We start from the raw sequence: 23,546 nt of genomic DNA on the forward strand, positions 1-23,546 counted from the left end.
GAAGCTGTGCTCCACTCACCAGAAGTCTTAAGATCCTGTGGCGGGTGTTGTGGGTAGCTGGCGAGTGTCAGCGGACCCTGCGCCCCAGCTGCCCAGGTGCTTTTCTGACCGGAAGAGGGTTGTGGCCCTATGTAGGCCGGATTTCTCTCTCCCCAACCAGAGCAGTCTCAGGTCCTGCGTGATTGGACTGGAGCAGAAGCTGTGTTCCACTCACCAGCAGTCCCAAAATCCTGCGGCGGGGGTCGTGGGTAGCTGGCGGGTGTCAGGCAACCCTGCTCTCCTGCTACCCTGGTGCTGATCCGGCCGGATGAGGCCTGTGGCCCTACTCAGGCCTGCCTGTTTCTGCTTCCCTAACTAATGCAGTCTCAGGTCCCGAGCCCCTAACCCTATTCCTTTCTGTACATGATCACCTTTCATCTCCACTGACCGATGAACTTCCTTTAAAGACATTCTGTCTGTGTGTATGTGGCATATGTGTGTTCATATATATGTAAGCCAGGATGCACTGTGGAGGTCAGAGCATAGCCTGACCTGCAGCTCTTACCTTTTGAGTTCTCTTACCTCTGCTGTGTTCTCCAAGTCAACCACAAGTTTCCATGGACTCTGTTTCCACCTCCCATTTCCCCACAGAGGCACTGTTATTACAGACATGTCCTCATGCTCAACATTAATATGAGCTCCAGAGATTTGAATTGACTTACACCATAATCACCTGGACAATCCCCCCAGCCCACAAAGGTGATAGATAGATGCATAGATAGATGATTTTCTTACTGACAGTCTTGCCTTTCAATTGTTGCTCTGTGTCATATCCTTCTAAATACTATTATGTTAAAATTCAGAGATAGTTGTTTAAAATAAATGCTCCTATAAGTGATCATGAAACCAAGAGAACTTAATTCAAATGCCACTGCCTTACATAAATGTTATACTTACCCTTCTATAAGCTTGACCTTAAATCCCAATATACAAAATACAATTTCTCTCATGAGTACAGTAGTTAAAAGGAAGGCATATTCTAGAGTCTTTGTATCTTGTTATCCTCTCTGAATATGGGCACTGTGTTGTGCTGGCTGCCTCCTGTTTAAAAAGCACTGCATAAGGGGTGGACAGAGAGTGATTCATCCAGGGAGCCCTTATAACACAGTCATGTCAGAGGAACTGAATTCAGCCCTTCTGTGGCTTCATTTCTTCTCACCCTCAGGCCACTGAGGAGTGGTGGACATGTGAAATTAATAAATTTGTTGAGCTCAGAGTGTAATTAATGTGATGACATAACTCCTCATAATCAGCTTTTCTGCTGGAAATGAAAACCCTCTTGGATTCTGAACACCTGCATGCTTACTCATACGTGGTCAAGTGAATTTCCTAAGAGTTTTGAAGAATGAGTTTGGAACATGGGAACCTGCCAGCACATGTAACAGTCTGTTTATGACAGAACCAACAAAGTAGGTGAGAGACCAGTGCACACACATGCACACACACAACCCCCCACATACATCTGTACACATTCAACACATTACACACATAATATACACATACATATACACACATGCACATATGCACACAATGCACATACATGTGTGTGCATGTGTGCATGTATGTGTATGTATGTGTGCCCATGTGAGCATACATATATGCTCACACAGGTGCACACACATGTATATATGTACACACACACACACACACACACCACAAACTCTTTTCATTCTTGCTTTTCCTTTTTCTCCTTTTTGAAGAATAAGGAATTTAAGTGCAGTGGGGTACTTATAAGAAAGGCAGTTTTAATGGGTTTTCTTTGGCCCTGGCCCTGGGTTCTTTCTGTTTGGGACATTCTAGAACATTGAGAATCTAGCTGGGTGGAAGATGGATACTGGCATTTTCTCCTTCTCTTCTCCCTCAGTCCACACTTGCCTTCCATTGCACATGGAGCCGTGTCTGTGCTTCTGTTTACGTTTATGTTATCATGACATGTGTCCTAGGCTCCTGGGCCAAACTTGGAGGTAGTGCTGTTGACTACCAGTGATTGTAGTTAGCTGGGAGGATGGAGCCCATGACTGAACATATCTGAAACACTTTTGTGCATTGACTTCCAAAAGTCTCAGAATAATTGCCTCTGCCTGAAGTTTTGCTAGAGTTGCATTAGCAGTTGTTTTCAGTTTGTGTCTGAGGCTTATGGAAACAGAAGAGTGAAGACCTGGGAGGAACACACAGTGCTACAAGAGCTGTTGGCTGAAAATACCTTGTTCTTGGTCAGATCATGCAGAGAGCCAGCACAGTTCCCATGAGAGAGATGTCCTTTATTTAAAGAGGGGAAGAAGCAAGGAAGAAAAAAACGAGAGATGGGTGGGGTCTCTGTCTTTTATCCAGGCTGTGAAGTAGGTAACCCAGGTGATGATGAATACAGGTGTTGCAGGTAAGGCATGAGCAGGGAGTGTGTGGCAGTTGCCATAGCAACAGACGCAGGAGAGGCCTTGTTGCCTAGGGATGATGTCATTGCTGGATTCAGAGGCTAGTTGTAAACAGCTTCTGATGCTAACAAAAACCACGGCCCAATTGCAGTTTGTCAGTGGATTAACTCTAGCCATTTTCTGACATTATTGTCTCAGAAAGGCTCATTCAAAACCTTTTGGTCTCTAGGGTAAGATGCAGTTCTGCATACCTGCTTTTGATTAGTATGTAAGGTGTAAGTCCTGGCAGTTTAAGTTTACTGTGTACTCAGTATGGTTCTAGGTTCAGCATTAGTCCATGCCAGGGTGCCTTTAAAGATCCAGTGCCATCAGCAGCATGACCTTTAGATACTTTATCCTACATTAGATGTAAAAAAAAAAAAAAAAAAAAAAAAAGCAAAAGCTCACAAAAATCCCAAGGTCAAGAAGTTATTACTCTATAATATGTTAGGACAAACAAATGAAAAGACAAAGAAAACAAAACAGAACAACAATAGAAGCAGCAACACACCAGCTACATTTTCTCTCACATGTAGTGGCCTAGTGATAGCCAGGCGGGTTTTAAAGCAGGAGCCCTTGCTAGTCCTCAGTACAAAAAAAGCAAGATAATATTCAGTAGCTAATGTCTTAGATATTGCAAAGCACATAAGCCATTTTGAGCTGGAAAAGATAGTGACATGTAGATAAGACAATGTTATAAATTTCATGAAAAAGAGTCACAAGTGAAAAGTCTTGGCTTGATATATATATATATATATCCAGGAACAATCACCAAGGCCTTTCCAAGTTGCACAAAATGCTTTTGGTTTGTTGTTTGTCAATTTGTTTTTCAATTAAGCTTCTCTTGTGAAATCACTTAGACAATGATACCCAGCACTGTGTAGCAGTTGCCTCTTAGATGCACAGCTTCTCACTGGATGTTTGAAAGGAGGTGAAACACTCCATCCTGCTGGGAAGCTAATTAAGCACAGGAAGCAGACAACTCGAGAATTCCAGGAAATTCCTGAAGCTGAACAGATTCCCTAGCTACAGATAAGGAGTAAATACTACTGAGAGACATTCTTAGACAAACAGAGATGCCTAGAAGAGGCTCAGAGTAACCAAGCAGCCTGGAAGAAATAAAGCCCAGCTATGCTGCTTGGAATATACTTAGACCAACTGAGCTCTTTTGTGCACCATCACCCATGCTCAGGTGGTGTTTGGGAAGGCAGCTATCTTTGAGTCATTTCTGCTTCTTTAAGTAACCCTTCACTTATATTCCTGTGTGCCATGTTGGACTTTAGTGGTATCCTTACTTGGTTGTGCCATCAATTCTCTCTCTGGGATGTGTAGACATCTCCCCAGGATAGGATGTGAGGATGTGTAGACATTCATTCCATCTCCCCAGGATCAGAGCCACATAACATACATAGGCCCAATGACATCATAAGCAGGAAGCTTCTGAATAATGCTTAAGGAACTATCAGCTTGGCATTTTCTGTGTAATGACACATATTAGGCGATACTCTTAGGTACTGGAGGTTTCTGGGGTAAGCACAGCTTCTAGATCTCAGTAAATGCAAGGACAAAACAGTATTCATCACTTATAACATACTATCTGTATGTTGAGTTCATGTATATTTTACTTTGTCTACACATTTTGAAGACCCTGTGAGACAGCTACTGTTGTTGCTATTAGCCACATTTTACAGATGTGGAAATTGACTTATAAAGGCATTAAACTGTTATCCAAACAGACAGTATGTGTGGGAGTCAAGTCTGACTACAGAATACAAACACTGAATCTGCTGTTGACTGTGAAAGCTCATTGCTTTATTTCTAAGCTACAATAAGCAAATGGTGACAGGGTCTATTTTTTGCTTGGTTCTTGTTTGTGTATTTTTTTTTCCCCTATGCTTAGAATCCGTGTATGCTCTACTAATGGGAACTACATTTGGTGGAGACACTACTCCAAGATTTAGGGAGGAACATAAGTTTGTAAGGGAAAGACAGGAAAATCAAAGAAACAAACTTCCAGTTCTATAAGAAAGGAATTTATCAATAGGCATACAGTTCATTACCTGTGTCTGCTTACAATTTTGATGACGAGATGGGGGGATATTTTTCCCCAGAGTGACCATCCAATTATTAAAGGGTACTTAAATTTTCTTTGAAAAAAAATTGTTTTTTTACCTGACAATGGATGAAAACTATTATCTTTAAATCTCCTTAAACTATTAAACATTAAATTTTCTAATTTCTAAATCCAATACCTAAAATTTTTGAGTTTTATTAAAAAGTTCACTAAGCTTTATAAAAGTGTTTTTTTTTTTCCAAATGTCATTAATGTATTGAAGGCTGTGGTGGTGGGGAGAGGGAACCCCTGTTAACAAACCTTCTTTCTTCTCATTTTACCTGAAAACATCTCTCTCTGTGATTTCATTGCCTCCAAGAACACGATGCATAGGGATTCTCCCACCCCTTGAGTTTAGAATAGTGGTCTGCTAATACATAAATGTAGGGCTTCGTTTTTAATCGACTGAGCAGTCAATTGACTGACCTTGGTTAAGTGCCATAGCTGAACTTAGAAGTTCAAGCAAAGTTTTATTTCATCTTCCCTTTCACTGAGCAAGCCATGCTTTTCTATTGGGAGAATTTAAGTAGTCGATGATCTTTCTACTTCAGGGCTCTGTCTCTGGAAGTTTCCACCTGAATACCAAAATGTTTTAATTACAGGCTGATAATGACCTCTCATCCCATGATAAACATTCATGCCCAATTAGCATAACAAACAACCACTTTCAGCAGCTTAGTAATGTAATGACTCCAAAGTGTTACTTTTATTCACACAGATCAGCAACTGTTTTAAACCAAAAAACATCACTTCACTCACAAAGTAAGGAATCCATCGATGCTGTACTGGCTGGTTTTGTGTGTCAGCTTGACACAAGCTAGAGTTATCACAGAGAAAGGAGCCTCCCTTGAGGAAATGCCTCCATGAGATCCAGCTGTAAGGCATTTTCTCAATTAGTTATCAAGTGGGGAGAGTCCACTGTGGGTGTCGCCATCCCTGGGCTATAGCCTTGGGTTCTATAAGAAAGCAGGCTGAGCAAGTCAGGGGAAGCAAGCCGGTAAGAAACATCCCTCCGTGGCCTCTGCATCAGCTCCTGCCTCCAAGTTCCTGCCCTGCTTGAGTTCCTGTCCTGACTTCCTTTGGTGATGAACAGCAATGTGGAAGTGTAAGATGAATAAACCCTTTCCTCCCCAACTTGTTTGTCATGATGTTTGTGCAGGAATAGAAACCCTAAGAAAGGTGCTGTACCTTTTAATTGGTTTGATTTGGACAGAATGTAATTTTTAATGTTTTCTATCCATGTATATGTGTATCAGTGTGAGTGTATGCTGCACTTATGTGCCTTTCTCCATATGCCAGAGAAGGAGCCAGACCCCTTGAAACTTCAGTTACAGACTGTTATGAGCATCCTGATGCTGTGGTGTAAAGGACCTCACACACTGCAGGATGCACACACGATGCTGTGGTGTAAAGGACCTCACACACTGCAGGATGCACACACGATGCTGTGGTGTAAAGGACCTCACACACTGCAGGATGCACACATGATGCTGTGGTGTGAAGGGCTTCACACACTGCAGGATGCACACACAATGCTGTGGTATAAAGGACCTTACATGATACAGGCACTGATGTGAATTAGTAAAACCAATGTGGAGATCATAGGGACGCCCTTCAAAACAGAAAACTCAACTGCCATATGATGTGATCCTGCCATTCCTGGGTTAAATGCTAGGCAGAATCACATTTCCAAACCAAATAAACAAGCAAAAATAAAAAGAAGAAAAACAAAACCAAAAACTTTAAAGCTACCCGAATACCCATATTTGTTAGTTAAGCTGTTGAGTGGCCTAATTTCCTCTTTAAGGATGACTGGATGATAAAAATGTGTTCTTTATACAATGAAGGATTATTCAGATATAAGAAAGAAAATTATGTCATCTGCATTGGGAAAAAAAAAAGGAACTGGAAACCTTACTGAAATGAAGAGCCAGAAACAGAAAGACAGTGCAAACATGCACGCGCACGCGCGCATACCCACACCCACACACACACTCACACTGGATATACCGAGGAGGAAACTGAACAGAAGAGCGCCTGCCCACCCTTTAACTGAGACATCCACCTCAGTTCTGCAATGTACACAGTGCTAATTTGTTACTTTGTAACTTATAATTGAAGGGTCACTAAAAATGCATACTTTTCAAAAAAAGGTTTTTAAAGTAGTTTTAAATGTGTGCAAAAGTTGCCCGGATAATCTCACTTGTGTGCACAGCACCTAATATTACTCTTGAGTGTTGATATCTTCCTTAGCAAATTCCAGCATGGTCCATTTCTATCCTGACACTTGTGCCGGGCATCACCTTTGTCTTTCTAATGTCTTGGTCATGAGTTTTTTTGCCCTCGATACCTCTGAGGAGTTTCAGCGCAACCACAATGGAGATTTAGCCTCTTTCTCTGATGTTATCTTGTTGATGATTAAATTTTATATAAACACATCTGAAAAATTAGTAGAAGTGATATGATTTATACAGTTTTCAGACACATATTTTCTTTTTCCCTGTCTGGTTTTTCAACTTTGACATCACACCGCTCTTCAAAGTCCCTGAGTCAAAACTTTCATCGAAGTTTGCAGAAACAGGAAGCTGGCAACAGCTACCTGGGGCATCTTTAAGTGTCTTTCTGTGAGCAACCCAGCTGCACAGAATTGAATCTCATTGGTCAGAATCGAATCATATGATCACAGTTCACAACAAGGGGATGCTGGGAATTGTAGTTTCCAGCCTTCCTCTTCCCCATTCCATCTCTTTTACACAGACAATAGATTTCAAAGACAATTAGCAATCTGTGTCTTCAGACGTAAACAGATGAGTGGATAAGTAAATGATTTGTTGAAGTCTGCATGAGTAAATAAAAAAGCAGCTATAGAGAGTCTCGGCTGAGAACAGAAATATTCTCAGACTAAGAAGCTCAGGGGACTGAATTATTTTATACCCCAAAGCTTTTGACTGAACCTCATACCCATCCTTTTCTTTTCATTTGGGCTACTTAATAACTTAGTGATCTCTGGCCTTTACAGGGGCATGAATAGGTTAAGGTAACAGAAATAAAAGACTATAGATTTCTATCTCCCTTTTACATTTGTAAGATGTCAAGAATTTTCCCGAAATGAAGAGAATGCCCTCCCCTCTGCTCTGTGCATCAGACACCTGCTGCAGATGGTGAGGACAGCGGTGAGCTGTAGGGCAGGTGCGTGTGAGCCTTTCTTCGCTGGTCATTAGGGGTTCTTTCTCAGAAGAATCAGATGGAATTAGAGAGCGGCGGGGCGCTCAGGAAATCAGCTTCCTTGTCAGAGGGTTGCTAAGGCCAAGCCTCATTAAAAATATAAGAAACATGTGTCCTGCAAGCTCCTGTTTTCTTGGGGATAATGAAAAAACCCTCTGCAAAAGAGATTTTAAAAGCTAGCTTGGTCGACTGTGCATAAAACATCTGGATTTTCCCCTGCAGCCTTGAAGAAGGTGCATGGAGATAAAACAGGAGGGCAGTTTTAAGGAACTTTTAATTGTCACAGTCTAAATATGGTTCTAATTTGGAGGATTATTCTAAGGACTGTATTTCAAAGAATTGGTTACCTTACCCTAATAATGAAGGCTTACCATTCTCAACTCCACAAATTCTGAAATAATAGTAAATACTGACAATTAGAAGCCCCTAGAAAGAATGCATAGCTATTTTGTGCCAAAAAAAGAAGAAGAGGAGGAGGAGGAGGAGGAGCAGGAGAAGGAGGCGGAGGAGGAGGAGGAGGAGGAGGAGGAGGGAGTTAAGAAAGGAAGGAAGGAAGAGGGAAAGGGGTCTTACACCCATTTACTTAGATTTAACTTTTTAAGAATGTAAAAGCGTAAAACTTGATTTATGGGTATTGGTTGTTCAGTGGTACAACATAGGAAAGAGAGGCAGGGTGTGTTCTGACTTTCTCCAGAATGGTATCCCTTTAACATTTCCTTCTTTGGGGTAGGGGACTCCCAGAGGCTTCTTATCTACCATGGTTAGTGAATTCTAAGAATAAAATGTGTTTATCTATGGTTTGATACGTAATCCTATCTCTAGCTGCAGTGAGTGGACATAGGGGGAACAGTCCTTGCTCTGTGTGTGGAGTTAGTCTTGGAAGAAGGAGGAGGCAGACAGAATATTCCCTAAGAACCCCCAGTTGCCTGGTTCTTGGCAGTGGCAAGGTTTCTGTCCCTCCTGTCTGTAGAGGTAGCATAGCATCTCTATTCAACATGTGCATGTTCTTCACTTCTTCTTTTGGATCTTGGACAAGTTTTAATTCTCCTTTCTCCCACACTCCTCCCTTTCTGAAGAACTGAAGCCTCTTGATGACTGAGTCACATTGATTATACAGGACACAGCTTGCCTGTGAATTGGCTATGTCAGGGACACCACCAGATGGATGGTGTCCCTCTTCATTTCTCTCTCTTCATATCTCTCTTCCTTTGAACATAATCCAAAAGTACTTCCAGACCAAATGGTGTCTTTAGGTAGATTTGAGAAGCAATTCTTTCCTTTGTTGAACAATGTGATGATATGCCAGTTCTTGGACCTTAAGTTTGGGGCATGGATTAGACTTCACTGCTTATTTGCAGCCTCAGGTGGATGCTTTTTTTTTTTTTCAGGTGGATGCTTTTGTGCAGGGTAGGACCTCGCTGCAACCCTGCATGGCAGTGCTGAGTTTTGTTCCTTAGTCTGCTAGACCAGCTCAGAAAAGTGAGAGGCAAGAAAGATGGCGGTATCTTGCAGTAACAAAGTCACCTTGGACAAGAATTACTTGTGTCCCAGCAACCTTATAGGAAGAAGTACTGAACATCTTGGTCCCATCATAAAAAAAAATGGCAAACAAAATATTGATGCTCTAACATTTTTGTATGTTAAAGGACATGCCTTCCTTGTGCTGGAGATGGTAGCATAAGGCCTACTCACCAATTGGCTTTTCTTGGTACTGAGAGCAGAGAAGTCATATGACTTTTCCAATACTGCACCAGGATCATAGACTCAGCTGGGGTGGATACACTCCACAACGGATTCTTGACAGTGTGAGGAGACAATTCAGGTTGTTATAAGAAGGGTGAAGAGTTGTCCTGGCTAGTGGACAGAGGACAGCAGCGCTGGTATGTCCCAGGATTTTCCCGGGGTAGTGGGAGGTCTGTGATTGGACAGGGAAAAGGGAGGTGGAGCTAAGAGATGCACAGACAGCGGGGAGCTTCTCAGGGTAGCAGGAGGCAAAGGAAGATGGCAGCAGACGTGAATCAGCATGGCTGTGGCCAGCCACAGGCTGTTACAATATCACAAAGGTTAGAATGTTGGGATAATTTGTCTAATCTAGGTGGACAGCTTTTATCATTATCAATTGGTTCTGAAATTATTGTATTGTGTTTTGTATCTTGTGTTTTTTTGTATCTTGTGTTTTCAGAATGTATTGATATATAAATCTGATTGGCTAGCTATAAACATCGAGTCTTGTTTTTACCGGGTTATTGGGTATTGTGTTATCAAAGGGCAAGGATGGCAGATCTATTTGGTTATTGCAGTGTGGGACAGAACCGGTGGGACTTAGTGTTGTGGCCTGCCGATGCTGGTACTAGAGAGGGAATGTGGCCCAGAGGGGCCAGAGAGTTGGCGGGTTGATAGAAGCAGAAGCGTGGAGAGTTGGTGGGTTCATTTTTAAAATATTTCCTGCAACACCAGTAGGCATCCTTGAATGCACGAGGCAGCCCCAAGGAAAAGCATCAATAGTGGCAAGATTGACAATGTGCTATGCTCTAGGATAGCTAACGCATTGGCCCTGACTGTGCAGTAGTCAGTAGATGGCTGCATTCCAATTTCTCACATCAAAGCTGTGGCTCCCAATAAATCTTTCCCTCAATCTTGTCTGTCATATGTCATGGAAACAACTGTCTGCACTGTCCTGATGTCACATGTCTGTGGTGAAAAAGAAACGAGATAACAGAATGGAACAGTCACAAAAATCAATGCTGAGAGCACTCTACTAGGCTGAACAAAGCATTCTGGCTGATAGGGGTGAAACTCTATTCTTTATTCCTTTCCTAAACAGCAAAAATCCATATTACTCATTTTATTGAAATAAATGCTTTAAGTGGTTATCTTGATGCTCGAGTATCTCATAGTCTGCTGCATCACTTATTACTTTGTGGATCCACATTGACACGATGCATTTTCTCCAGCAAAATAAATGAATAAATAAATAAATAAATAAAGTTAATTTGAACTAGTAAGGTTATCTAAAACACCATCATTTAAATATGGTTAACATCAGAACCAAGTCTACTGAGTTGTAAACTTGATATAAATAAAACATAAAATAATTTAGCAATCAACAGTCATTTGATCCAAATATTTTATGGAATATTTATTACATTCCCATAAGTAGACCTGTGCCAGTCAGTGTTCTGTATGGGTGACACAATATGAGGAAATGACTTGTGAGCAGATTTCTGGGACTTGTGATTTCAGAGGTTGTAATCCATACTTGGCTAACTCTGCTGCTTTGGGCCTGAGGTGAGGCTGAGCATCATAGGGAAGAAATGTGTGGAGAGGGAGGCTCTACTCGTCATGGCCACCTGGGAAAATGGGGGAGTGGAAGAGAGAAGGAGTAGGTAGGATGAGGAAAAAGGGGAGGAGATTAAAGGGGGAGGAGACTAAATGGGGAGGAGACTAAAGGGGAAGGGGAGGAGATTAAAGGGGGAGGAGACTAAAGGGGGGAGGGAGATAAAGGGGGACAAGACTAAGGGGGGGCAAGAGAAATTAAAGGGGGAGGGAATTAAAGGGGAGAAGATTAAAGGAGGAGGAGACTAAAGGTGGAGGGGAGGAGACTAAAGGGAAGGGGATTAAACGGGAAGGGGTTAAAGGAGGAGGAGACTAAAGGAGGACAAGAGAGATTAAAGGGGGAGGAGATTAAATGGGGAGGGGAGGAGATTAAGGGGGAGGAAATTAAAGGGAAAAAAGGAAAAGGGTGTTGGAGAAGAGGGAAGAAGGGAAAGGGGAGGAGAAGAGAAGGAAGAAAGGTTCTTCGAGATCAGAAAATGTCCTTCAAAAGCCCACCCTCAGGGATTCACTCTGTCCATGCTCTGTCTCCTAAGAGCCTATCCACCCATGAACCCATCAATGTGCTAATCATCAATGGAGTGAGCACTGTCACAGTCTGTTCACTCCTGAACAGTGTCACCAGCTGGGGAGCAAGTTTTCAGTACACGGATCTTTAGGGGCATTTCATATTCAAGCCATAACACACTTCCATCAAAGATCCACTGAAGTCAAGGCAAGTGGAACTCAAAGCAAACCTAGTTTCAGTGACCACAGCATGCTACCTTCATAGAGGAAGTCTTAAGCCATCCATTAATCTTACGAATTAAGAGAGATCAACTGGAAACACTAAGAGGTTGATGTATTAGAAGTTAGTACAAGGAGTTGGATGAGCTTGACAGCTGAGGGACTTTTAGAGTCAGTTTGAAAGGGCATGGTTATGCACACTGCACCCGTGGGCCGCTAGCCACACTTTGGCCAACACACTAGTCTCAAAAAGGAGATAGTAGCATAGATGAAAAGGAACCTTCCACATCTTTCATGTGATTCTGTGGTCTTACCCAGTAGCAAGCACACTCAGGGGTTGCTTTCTTTAAACTTCTGGAGAGAAGTCTGAAGCACATAGCATCAGTCTTTCTCATTGGGTAGATTTGCGTATAGCTGTGCTTGTGCTTTGATACTGTTTCCCCTCCTGACTGCATCAGCACGTGTGCTCTCAGTGTCATGCATCTGTGAGACACTTTACGTAGTCTGTTATACCAAAGCCAGACGCAGAAATTCCTTACACTCTGTGACACTGCCTGCCAGCAGAGAGGAGCTGACACCACACAGCACACTTGGGCGCATGTAGGAGTTCACAAAGAACATAGATTTAGTAGCTGGCAGTATCCTCTGATTCTGTTACCCACAAACCTTCTCGCATGTTTTCTTTCCTTTTTCCTGTTTGGGTAAAAGAAATTACTTTTTCTCATCCCTTCAAAACACTGCAGTGAGGGCAGCAAGCTGTGGAACTCAAAGTGGGGTTTGATAGAGGTGGGGTGGGGATAGAGGGTGGCCTGCAAACTTTGAAATCATCAAATTCTCACCCGTGCTCTAACACTCTCTCACAAGCACCATGAGTGAGTGAAGATATCCCAGAGGCACACAATCCATCCATCAAGCCTTTGCTGAGTTTGCTTTATGGCGGAACAGCAGCTGCCAGAATCAAGCGTTTCCCAAACAATCACCAGAATTTAAATTGCTACTTGATGCGGACAGACAGCAGTCCTGATGGGTCACCTGCTTACTCTACCTTTGCTGAGGCTCTATGGCATATCACTACACTGCTATGGATAATGCCCTGCCCATCACTGGGTGGTCAGTGAGTGTTAAGTAATACCAACATTGTCAGGGGCACCTTAGTTTTCACCCAAGAACATTTACAATGCTCCGCTTCATGTACTTTCTAATTCTTCATGGTCAATGATGGGGACAGAAATTAATTACTCCGGGAACGTGAACAGCAGCTTGACAAATCGTTCTTCTTGTTGCTAAGTAATGTTCTCGCTGGCAAAAGCAAGGGGCCTCTGGACACTTCTTGTTTGTCCCGATCTCCTCCTCCCCAAGCTGCCCTTAGCTCTCTTCTGAAATGCCAGGGCTGAGCAAGGATAATTGCTTTTGAAGTTTAGACCTGCGACTTCGATGTGATTTATTTTTAAACCTTCCTAAACATGGCACCAGATGTCGGCTTGAAGTCCCCAGTTTTCTGTCTCTGTAGTTCAGCCAAAGATGTCACTTTGATTTCTGATGAGCACATTCCTGGGACCCGGGGTCTCATTTGTCTATAAAAGAGAGATGTAAGTCCATTTGAAGTTTCTGTTGACTTATTGTTCTTTTCTGACCTTTGCTACTAATAGCTGGCAAAGAATAAAACCAGAGGTGTCAATCACTTTCTAGATATCATAAACTATTGGCTGTTTCTCCAGGATTCTAATGCCTGAGTTACTGGTTTGTTGTACCTGGGGAGAGGGTTTACAAAGTCTCAAAACAATGAATGCTGGGGTAGGTAGCATTATCCTGATTGGTCAGTAATGAAGTGATTGCGTTAGTGATAGATAATCTGAAGTCATACTAAGAAGGGAACAGGAGTGGTTAAGGCTTTTGGAATGGTATTGGAGGCTCTGTGAAGAGCTTTTAACCAGTTCTCCCAACTTTTATTAATCAGGACTTAACTTGTTCAAGTTTCATGACTTCAAAGGAAGACTTTATCCCTCACTCTTCATGCTGCCTGTGGTCTGCTTCCCTCCATTCTGAAGATTTTTAGACATTAATGCAATTCCTGTCACTGTTGGGATTTCTATGCTCTCGGTTCTCAGTGTCTCAAAATTCTACCCTCCAGTGATTTTTCTCCTCTGTTCTAATTTAGGTGCTGTCTTAGTCAGGGTTTCTATTCCTGCACAAACATCATGACCAAGAAGCAAGTTGGGGAGGAAAGAGTTTATTCAGCGTACACTTCCACATTGCTGTTCATCACCAAAGGAGGTCAGGACAGGAACTCGAGCAGGGCAGGAAGCAGGAGCTGATGCAGAGGCCATGGAGGGATGCTACTTACTGACTTGCTTCCCCTGGCTTGCTCAGCTTGCTTTCTTATAGAACCCAAGACTACCAGCCCAGGGATGACACCATCCATAGTGGGCCCTCCCCGCCCCCCTTGATCACTAATTGAGAAGTGCCTTACAGTTGGATCTCATGGAGGCATTTCCTTAAGGGAAGCTCCTTTCTCTGTGATAACTCCAGCTTGTGTCAAGTTGACACCGAAAACCAGCCAGTACAGGTGTTGTGGGAGGTTTGAATGAAGCGCCCCCTATCGTCTAGGGTACTTGAGTACTTAGTCCCTAGTTGGTGCCATGGGGGAAGGTTTGGGAGAGATAGCCTTGATGGAGAAAATATGTCACTGGGGACAGGTTTTGAAAGTTTGAAGATTTCTGCTGTTTTTTGCTTGCTCTCTGCTTCCCACTTCAGCCACCAAGCCTGCTGCTCCACAAGCCTGCCATGCTTCTCTGTGTGACAAGCCCTAACATCCTTGGAACTGTAAGCGCCAGTAAGCTTCTCCTTCTGTGAGTTGCCCTGGTCGGGGTGTTTTACTATAGCAATAGAAAAGTGACTGCTACAGGTACTAACTTCACAGTCAACGCCCTAGATCAACAGTTTTCAAATAGTGTCTAGAGGACCCTGGGCCCTAAACACTTTTAAGTGGGATCTCGTGGGGTGAAATCATCCTCATGATGTTCCTTTTCCATTTTCATTGTCTCATGTATGTTCCACAGCACAACACAGCAGCATGAACATGTGTGTGGTCTAGATCACATCAGGTCAGAGTAAACATGTGTGTGGTCCAGATCACATCAGGGCAGAGTGAACATGTGTGTGGTCCACATCACATCATGGCAGAGTGAACACGTGTGTGGTCCGTATCATGGCAGGGCAAAGTGGACAAGTTTGTGGTCCACATCACAGCACGGCTACTCTCATCAGCCTGGTCCTCAGCAGAAGTACAGCTCAGAGACAAGTACATGGCTTCAGGCCATGTGGATGTTTGTGTTCTATGTCATGTCATGGTCATAACATCGACCACAGTCAGGCTTTGGCATAGATCACAGACATGCACATGACCATAGGTAGTATCGTGGGCCACAGACATCAACCGAGCCCCCTGGCTGAATCAGGTTCACTGACCCACACTGCCACTGATGAGTGGCAGTGTGGCCCAGGGACATCAGCCAGCCCCAGGTGGCCCCATGGACACTCATTTCAACATGGCTCCTGGCCTGTAGCTCAGCTCTTAGGCATCAACATGGCTTTAGGCAGAGGCACTGGGCATGGATAGATGCATGGCCTTGGGTAACAAAATGGACCACAGACACCATCTACCATCAGGTGCTCAGAGAGGCAGAGAAACCACCCGGCTGACCTTTCTGCTCAACTGACATTCTAGGAGGAAAGAGCCTGTTCTCCTTCTGTACACTGTCTTAAATCTCTACCAACTGATTGTCCCTCCCTTCCACTTCCTGTGCGACTCTCTATCTATCCTCTTGACTGCCTCCCACTGTCTGTGGTTGTTTCCTATGTTCATTCCCAGTCAACTGGTTGCTTGCTCAGCCTCTTGACCTATGGTTGACTTTATTTAATCTCATTTACAATAAACAGAAAGCTCTTGGATGAAAGATGTGTTCTAGGGCTGAGCCACACCACAACCAGAAACAGGTTTTTCCAGGACACAGTCTCATAGTGTGATCAAATGGTAGTATCAGAACCACTGATCCACTCATGGCCTTCAGCGGCAGCGTGTCCCGGGACATCAGCACGGCCCTAGATGACTGCACAGGCCACTCACTTCAAAATGGCCTCTAAGGCAGCAAAACCCAAGGACATCCTCATGGCTTCAGTCAGTAGCACAGACCGCATATGCCCACATGAATCTTAGACTTCGTGGTGGCCTGGGCTAGCAGTTTAGACCACAGACACTAACGCAGCCTCTGGTGGCATCAAGGACCACAGTGACCCTTTGAGGAGGTCCAATCCGGAAAGTGAACCATCCCTCATCTTGGCCCTCTTCCCTGCAGCAGAGTTAGAGTGATCCTGCAGCCAAGCAGTGTCTTCTCATGCTGAGTCTGCATCTGTGTGAGCTGCAGGCTGCTGCACACCATCCCTGCAACCCTACCAGGCAATGGTAATATGTAGACCTAGTCCTCTCTCACCTGAACTGCCGTCTGTCTCCAGTTCCACCTCTATGCAGAGAGCACACACTACTCCATCTTCTCTCTTCTCCATCTCTCCATCACATGCTTGTTCCTCGTATTGTTGCCTGCCACCTGTGTCATGAGGCAGGGCAGCCTGGATGGGCATAAGCTGCATTTTATTTGTGGCTTGTTATAGAGTGAGTATAGAGAATTACCTTTTCTCACTAATGTGATAGTAATTTGGGCCATGTGGCTGAAAGTCTCATTATTTTTAAACTCCCGATTATTGGTTTTCCACTTGATTTCTTTCTTTTATTACATGATAAGGAGATGCTTGGCAAAGGAAACCAATCATAAAAAAGGTGTGCAGTTCTTGTAATACTTACCTAATTATGAGCCCATTTAAGACTAGAAACTAAGATGCAAACATATTTGTTACTTTGTTTTGTAAGCATCCTGAAAGGCTTTCCCTGGGTTATCTCCACTAGGTATCAGTAGTGTGTGCTTCTTGTTGGGTGGCCCAACAAGATCATATCTTCATACCTTTGACATCTTGGAGTCTGTGTTTCAGCTTAGGGGCCACCGTCACAGTTTTAGGAGGAGTACTCTTAGAGACTCTGGAGGAATTTCAACCCTGTTCTTTTTTTTCCAAGTATTTATTTATTTATTATACTATTTTTTTAATTAGGTATTTTCTTCATTTACATTTCCAATGCTATCCCAGAAGTTCCCCATACTCCCCCCACTCCCCTACCCACCCACAACCCTGTTCTTACATGCTTTCCTGTAGAATCTTGGTGGAAGCCTCTGTGATTCCCCTAACTGCTTTCTATCCTACATGTCAGAGAAACCAGCACCGTGTAGATGCCACCCGCTCAAGCAGTACTAGGGTCTCCTGAAGAGGTCATTTAGTTAAGACGAGACAATCCTGGTGAAGGCAGGCTTCTATCCTGTGTGACTGCTATCCTTTAAAGGGGGGGTGGGGTGGCTTGGGTAGAAAATATTACATGAAAATGAATATGGAGCTAACACTTGGATAAGCTTCAAGAGGCAAAAGACCATGAGAAAACATCCAGGAGTTGGTGGGAAGGCATCCATGTTATTTGTATTTTAATTTCTACAGATTGAAATGAATCCATCAGGGAATTTGGGTTCAGCTTTTCTCTAAGAAGTCATAACCAACAAACTCATAAAATAGAAAATAATAATGTGTTTGTCAAATGACATTGGTGTAAGGATTAAAGGAGTCCATAGATGCTAAACATGTAAAGATGCTCAATATAATATATTAGCTATTGAGGTTTGTTTTAGTTATTCATCTTCAAACACTTTAATAAGTAGATATGATATTCTATGTAGTTACCCTGACTTACTTAGTCATTTTTTGGTTTTAAGAATACTATACTTATTATTTATTCTATTATGTCAGGCTTCTAAAATTATAGTTCTTGGGTCAAAGAATATTAACATCTCAAGATCCTTTGGTGCCATATGTTTTAAAATCCTTACTCTGCTCAGCTACATTGTATAGTAAGATCGTCATCATTAAATACTATACTTAGTTACAAATGTTTGTTTCTTTCATAAGACAAAGTTGTGATTACTTTTGTCACACTTGTCATGAGATGAACCAAAATCTATTACTTTTGAATGCTGACATTCCAGTGTCATGGAAAACAAAGGCTGCCTTTGGAGGGAGACTAAAGTTCAAGGTCACTTGCACATGTTTTTGTTTTTGTTTTCTTCAGAAGATACTAAACTTTGTCAATTCTTTGCTGGTGAAATTTCATTTTCAACCTAACCATGGATAGCAAGGGCTTCGTCCTCCAGACCAATTGCTAAAACAATCTGCAAGTGTTTTCCAGTGGTGTGTCTTCCAGTCACTGAGCCACAAACGCCTGGGATCAGTACAGCGTTTTGGAGACTGAAATAACTTTTCAGTCTTTGTAGCAGGCCATTTACTCAGACTTCCTGAGCATAAAGAGGGCAGAGAGAGGAGATGAGGGTGAGACAGACTTGCTTTGTGTCTGCCATGACACAGACACATGTTCATCAACGGAGCTCTGAGTAACAACCTGCTCATACCATAATATCATGGCTTAAAATAAACCACCTCACAGACAGTGGGTCTCAAAGCAAGCCTTTGTCTTCAGGGCTATTTTGCTGGGAAAATTTTGTCTTAAAAGAGAACCAAACAACAAAAAGAACTTTTCCCCCCTTCTTATTCAAGGGTTTAAAATAAATAACCAAAACCAAGACTGCAGAAGAAATGTTCTGTGGAGACTTACTCATGGGGTGCTTTTGAGATGTTCTTGGAAGTCTGTCCTCTCAGTTCACAAGAGCAATCCTGACTCTCTGGATGATGTGACTGGCATCTGTCTTGCCTCTTTCAGCTGGTCTCTCGCTGTACCCTGCCTTAGCTCTTCTGTTTCCCTCTGCCCTGTTTCTTTAACCCTCTTGGCCTTTTGAGTGGAGATTCTCTCAAGGTATTTCCTGCTCATCTCTCTCCTTTTGTTGTCTGTCTGGACAGCATGAATATCAGATTTTATATCCTTAAGTGGAAATGTTTGCTGTGCTAAGAACAGAAGTCCCCAAAACTAACTCTCTCTCTCTCTCTCTCTCTCTCTCTCTGTCTCCATCTCCCTCCTCCTCCTCCTCCTCCTCCTCCTCCTCCTCTTCTATTGCTTGAGCTATTCTAACTTTATTTCATGTTAGTTTTCATGTTTCTGCCACTCAAGGGCCATCTGTGAGCTATCTGATGTCATTTACAGGCTGGTCTCAGTTGCTCTGGGTTGGGATGCATCCTTTCATAGTGGTAGATTTAATAATTTCTGCAACTGGGAATAACCCTTCCTAGTGCTGGAATAAACTGTTTTCCCATCTCCTAGTCCATTCTTTTAAGTGATTGAACAGTGTCCCTAGAAATCTAAATAGGGTTTTCATCCTCTTATGATTCTCAGCCTTTGGTGTGCTAAGCAAATTAAGTAAGTCCAACTTAATATCCAACTCAATGAAACATTACATTAGGATACTATACTGGCAGATTTTGTGTGTCAACTTGATACAAGCTTGAATTATCACAGAGAAAAGTGCCTCTGTTGAGGAAATGCTTCTGGGAGATCCAGCTATAAGGCTTTTTCTCAGTTACTAATCAAGGATGGGAGGGCCCAACCCATTGTGGGTGGTGCCATCCCTGGGCTGGTGGTCCTGGGTTTTATAAGAAAGCAGGCTGAGCAAGCCAAGGGAAGCAATTCAGTAAGCAGGATCCCTCCATGGCCTCTGCATCAGCTCCTGTCTCCAGGTTCCTGCCCTGGTGAGTTCCAGTCTTGACTTCCTTCAGTGATGAACAGCAAAGTGGAAGTGTGAGCTGAATAAACCCTTTCCTCCCCAGCTTGCTTCTAGGTCATAGTGTTTTGTGTAGTGTTTTGTGAAACCCTGACAAGACAGATATAGAAATATTTAATTCAATAATAAAAATTCTACACTCTTATTCTTAAAAATACAGTTTTTTTTTAAAAATGTGGGCATTTCTAGAGAAGTTTAAAAAGAGAAGCAGCACAATCAAAATATCCTAGGGTTTAGGAAGGTAGGGGCAGAAGGATGAGAAGTTCGGGGTCACCCTGGGCTACATTGGGAGTTTGAGATCAGTCTGATCTACATGAGATCTTTTTAAAAAAAAATGTCAGGAAAGGTTCAGATGGAGGAGTGAAAGTGAGAAATACTGTAATTTTATTATAATATCAGTCATAACCATAATATCATCATCATCATCATAATAAAGAACACTTTGGACATGTAACAGGATGTAGGGTGTCAGTTATTCTGGGTGTTGGGACATATGCCATTGAAGAAAGACAGTAAAATGTCCTGTGCATAGTAAATGAGATGCTTCCATTGGGTTAGATTTCTATGAATCCCCAGAACTTCATAGTGTGACACTATTTGTAAGTATCTAAGTTAGAAGGAGCCTACTCATGTGTGGCACAGTCTAATCCATTGCATTCTCACACAAAGACAAGAGAACACTAGAAAGGCACCAAGGCAAATGGCCATGTAAGCACACAGTTAGAGGTGACCCTTTGCAAGCCAGAATGGGATCCTCAGGGAGAAGTTACACAGCTGATAGCTTGATCTTGGATCTCTTACTCAGAGATGTGAAGAAATAAATTCAGTCGTTTAAGCAACCCAACGTGTGGTGTTTCTTGCAGTAGTTCTACTATGTTAATACATACACCGCATATGAGAGAAATGGAAAGGGGCCTGGCTCACTGGGGTAAGAACTGTGTCCTTTGGAGTTAGATGCATGACCCTGGAAGGAGAAGCCTTCTCTTTCCTGCTTTTCTTCTCTATCATCCACGGAGCAGTCAGAAGTAGGTCAGTGGGGCTGGAGAGAAGGCACAGGAATGTATACTGCTCTTGCAGAGAACCTGGGTTCAGAACGCATTTCCCAAATGCCAGCTTAGAACCATCTGTGACTCCAGTTCAGAGTGATCTGACCCTGTCCTCCGGGCTCTGCTGGCACTAGGAACATGCCCGCCCGGTGACCGTACAAGACCTGAGGATACGTGTACATTCACACAAGAATATGAACGTTTCCATATAACTTTTAAATGTTAACTAAAACAAAATTACATCATTTATATTTCCTTCTCCTCGTCAAACCCCCTGACGTCCTCTTCCTCCAGGTCCCCATTCTCTCCCCTGGCTCCTTCCCAAATTCATGGTCTCTTTTTCTTTTATTATTGTTACACATGTATGACACACATGTAAGTACAAACCGCCGAGCTATTTAGAGTTGACTGTATGTGTGTGGTTTCAGAGCTAGCACTGGTATTGGCTAAACAGTTAGGGCCTTTATCCTTGGGAAAGACGAATTCCCCCTTTTCCAGAGGCAGCTTTAGTTGCTTGTTCTTCTCGGTCCAGGGCAGGGCCCCTGGAGATTTCCTCCTTCCCCTAATGTTGCCATTGTTTGGGTTTTCAGGGTGTGGCTTCTGTGTCATTTCCAGGACACACAATCCCACAGCAGACTTCCCATTCCTCTGGCTATGATAATCTTTCCATCCCTTCTTCTTTGACATCCCTGAGCCTCAGCTGCAGGACTTATGCTGTAGATGCCTCCACTGGGGGTAGGCCTCCAGCAATACATTGCTCTCTCTGCCTTGTGACCAGCTGTGGTTTTCTGTGATTGTCTCTGTCTGCTGCAAAGAGAGGCTTATTTAATGAGGGGAGAGGACAGATATTATTTGTAATGCCAAGTATTTAGAACTCAGTTAGGAATTATATTGGTCTTGTGAGGCTGTGGTGGGAGGATCTCCTCTAAGATCCATAACCTCACTAGCCTCGGGTAATTGGTGGTTAGTAGTTGGCTAGGTTTCCCTACTGTTGAATGAACCTTAAGCCCAATCAGAGAGCTGTTGGTTACTACCAAGATATAAGCACTAGCGTTGCACACGAAGGCTGTTTTACCATGGTAGTCACTGTTGTAGATCACAGATATCCTGGGAAGAGTAGCATCATTGATTGTTTCTCTCCTATTGCAGCCTGAATAGAACCTTTTGGTATTCTCAAAGCTAATATAAGAAAAGCTCCCCGGAGATGGGACTTTCAGTCAGATCCAGCTCGAATATTCCAGGTACTGTGCCTGAAGTACATGCTCTCTTCAGCAAGAAGAAAATGCAGAAACCAAGAAAGTAAAGGGGGGATCATGAGGGCAGGGAATGGAACCCTAGGGAGAGGAATAGAAGAATACATCTTTTTAAGCAAGTCATATCTGTGAAATCCTCAGTTCTTTCAGCTATATAACAGGAACTGAAAAGTAGTTCTTTTCCTGGCAAGTTGGCTTAGGTGGCTCGGCAAAGAAAATGGCTTAAGATTTGTTGTCAAATTAGACTAGCGAATCTGATCATTGTCTGATCAGTAGTAAGCAGTTTTGGCATTCTCTGGGTTATATCAATCAGGTGGACATATACAATTCATGCACTGCTTTATTCTGGCTAACACTCTTGCCAGCATTCTGGACCAGGACTTACCGTGTAGAGTCACTGTTCTCAACCCTTTCATTTCTTTTGTGGCTTCAGTGTTGAACTGTTGGACACTGTGCTTGGGAAGCTTGCCAACTTTGTGCAGGAAAGTTGAGCGACTAAGAGAACATTTGAGGTTTGATGTGGTCCTGTCGCTACGAGACCAAGATACCTGAGACTAGAATGCTAACCCACAGCTTCACTCCCAAGGTCAAACACGATTTAGGATATTGAACTCTGGACGCATTTGATGGTAGCCTAAATTATCTCCCTTTGCTTCACTTCTCGCATGTGCTCTTAGCTTATGGTACTCTGTCAGAAGTATTGGGAGAAAATACATGAAGGAGCTTCCAGAAAGGCTATGCCTTTAATAGGACGTCAGTCTTAAAGGTAAACTGAGAAAGCCACGACAAGGTGAACTCCTGGGCCGTGTGGTAATCCCCTCGATGATTTTAAACACTTAAATGTGCTAAATTGGAAAGAAAAGGGGCGTGGTATTACTGCACTCAGCTATAAACTATGGTTGACCTCTCGTTTGAGTATAGCATCAAAGCTGTCATTTAGGCAGGAAAACAGACCACCCCGAACACTGCCACACCATTCGGAAATGATCACGGCTGTTTGGGCAGCAGGATGGGTTTCTTCTGCAATGTTAAGAGCATCAGAACAGTTGATTTTGAAAGGGCCAGCTGCTCTGACGTTTTGGGAATATTCCCACATGTTTTGAATGGAAGAAAATGAAATGGAGCCAAACCAAAAGCTTTCGACTCCACAAAAGAGACAGAGCTTTTGAAAACTTTCTCCACCAGAAGGTTTATAATTAGAGTATTAATTTCCTGTAGGGAATTTCCGGTTCTTTGTGTAACTTAAAGGACACATTTTTGATCTATTCTCTCATAGGATTTCGTTTTGGACTTGGAATTAATGGTCCAATGAACCAAAAATAGCCACCAGTGGTTGGCTTAAAAGCTAGTTTGGGAGCCACCAGAAATATATTAAGCATGAACGAATAGTGCTTAAAACTCAGCATCTTAGAGCCATCAGAGAAACGTCCAAATGTGCTTTAAAGATGAGTAAGGTCATGTTTGTATGTGAGCTCACTGAAGACACCTGTCTCATTAGTGACAGCAGTGGACAAAGTCAGAAAGAGAATAGGCTGACTTCTATCCCAGGAACTCCCCACTGGGGACCAAGTGGCCTGCAACCT

Source organism: Mus caroli, unplaced genomic scaffold (genome assembly GCF_978045245.1).
Source record: "Mus caroli unplaced genomic scaffold, Mus_caroli_1 scaffold_4, whole genome shotgun sequence".
Taxonomy (NCBI): Eukaryota; Metazoa; Chordata; class Mammalia; order Rodentia; family Muridae; genus Mus; species Mus caroli.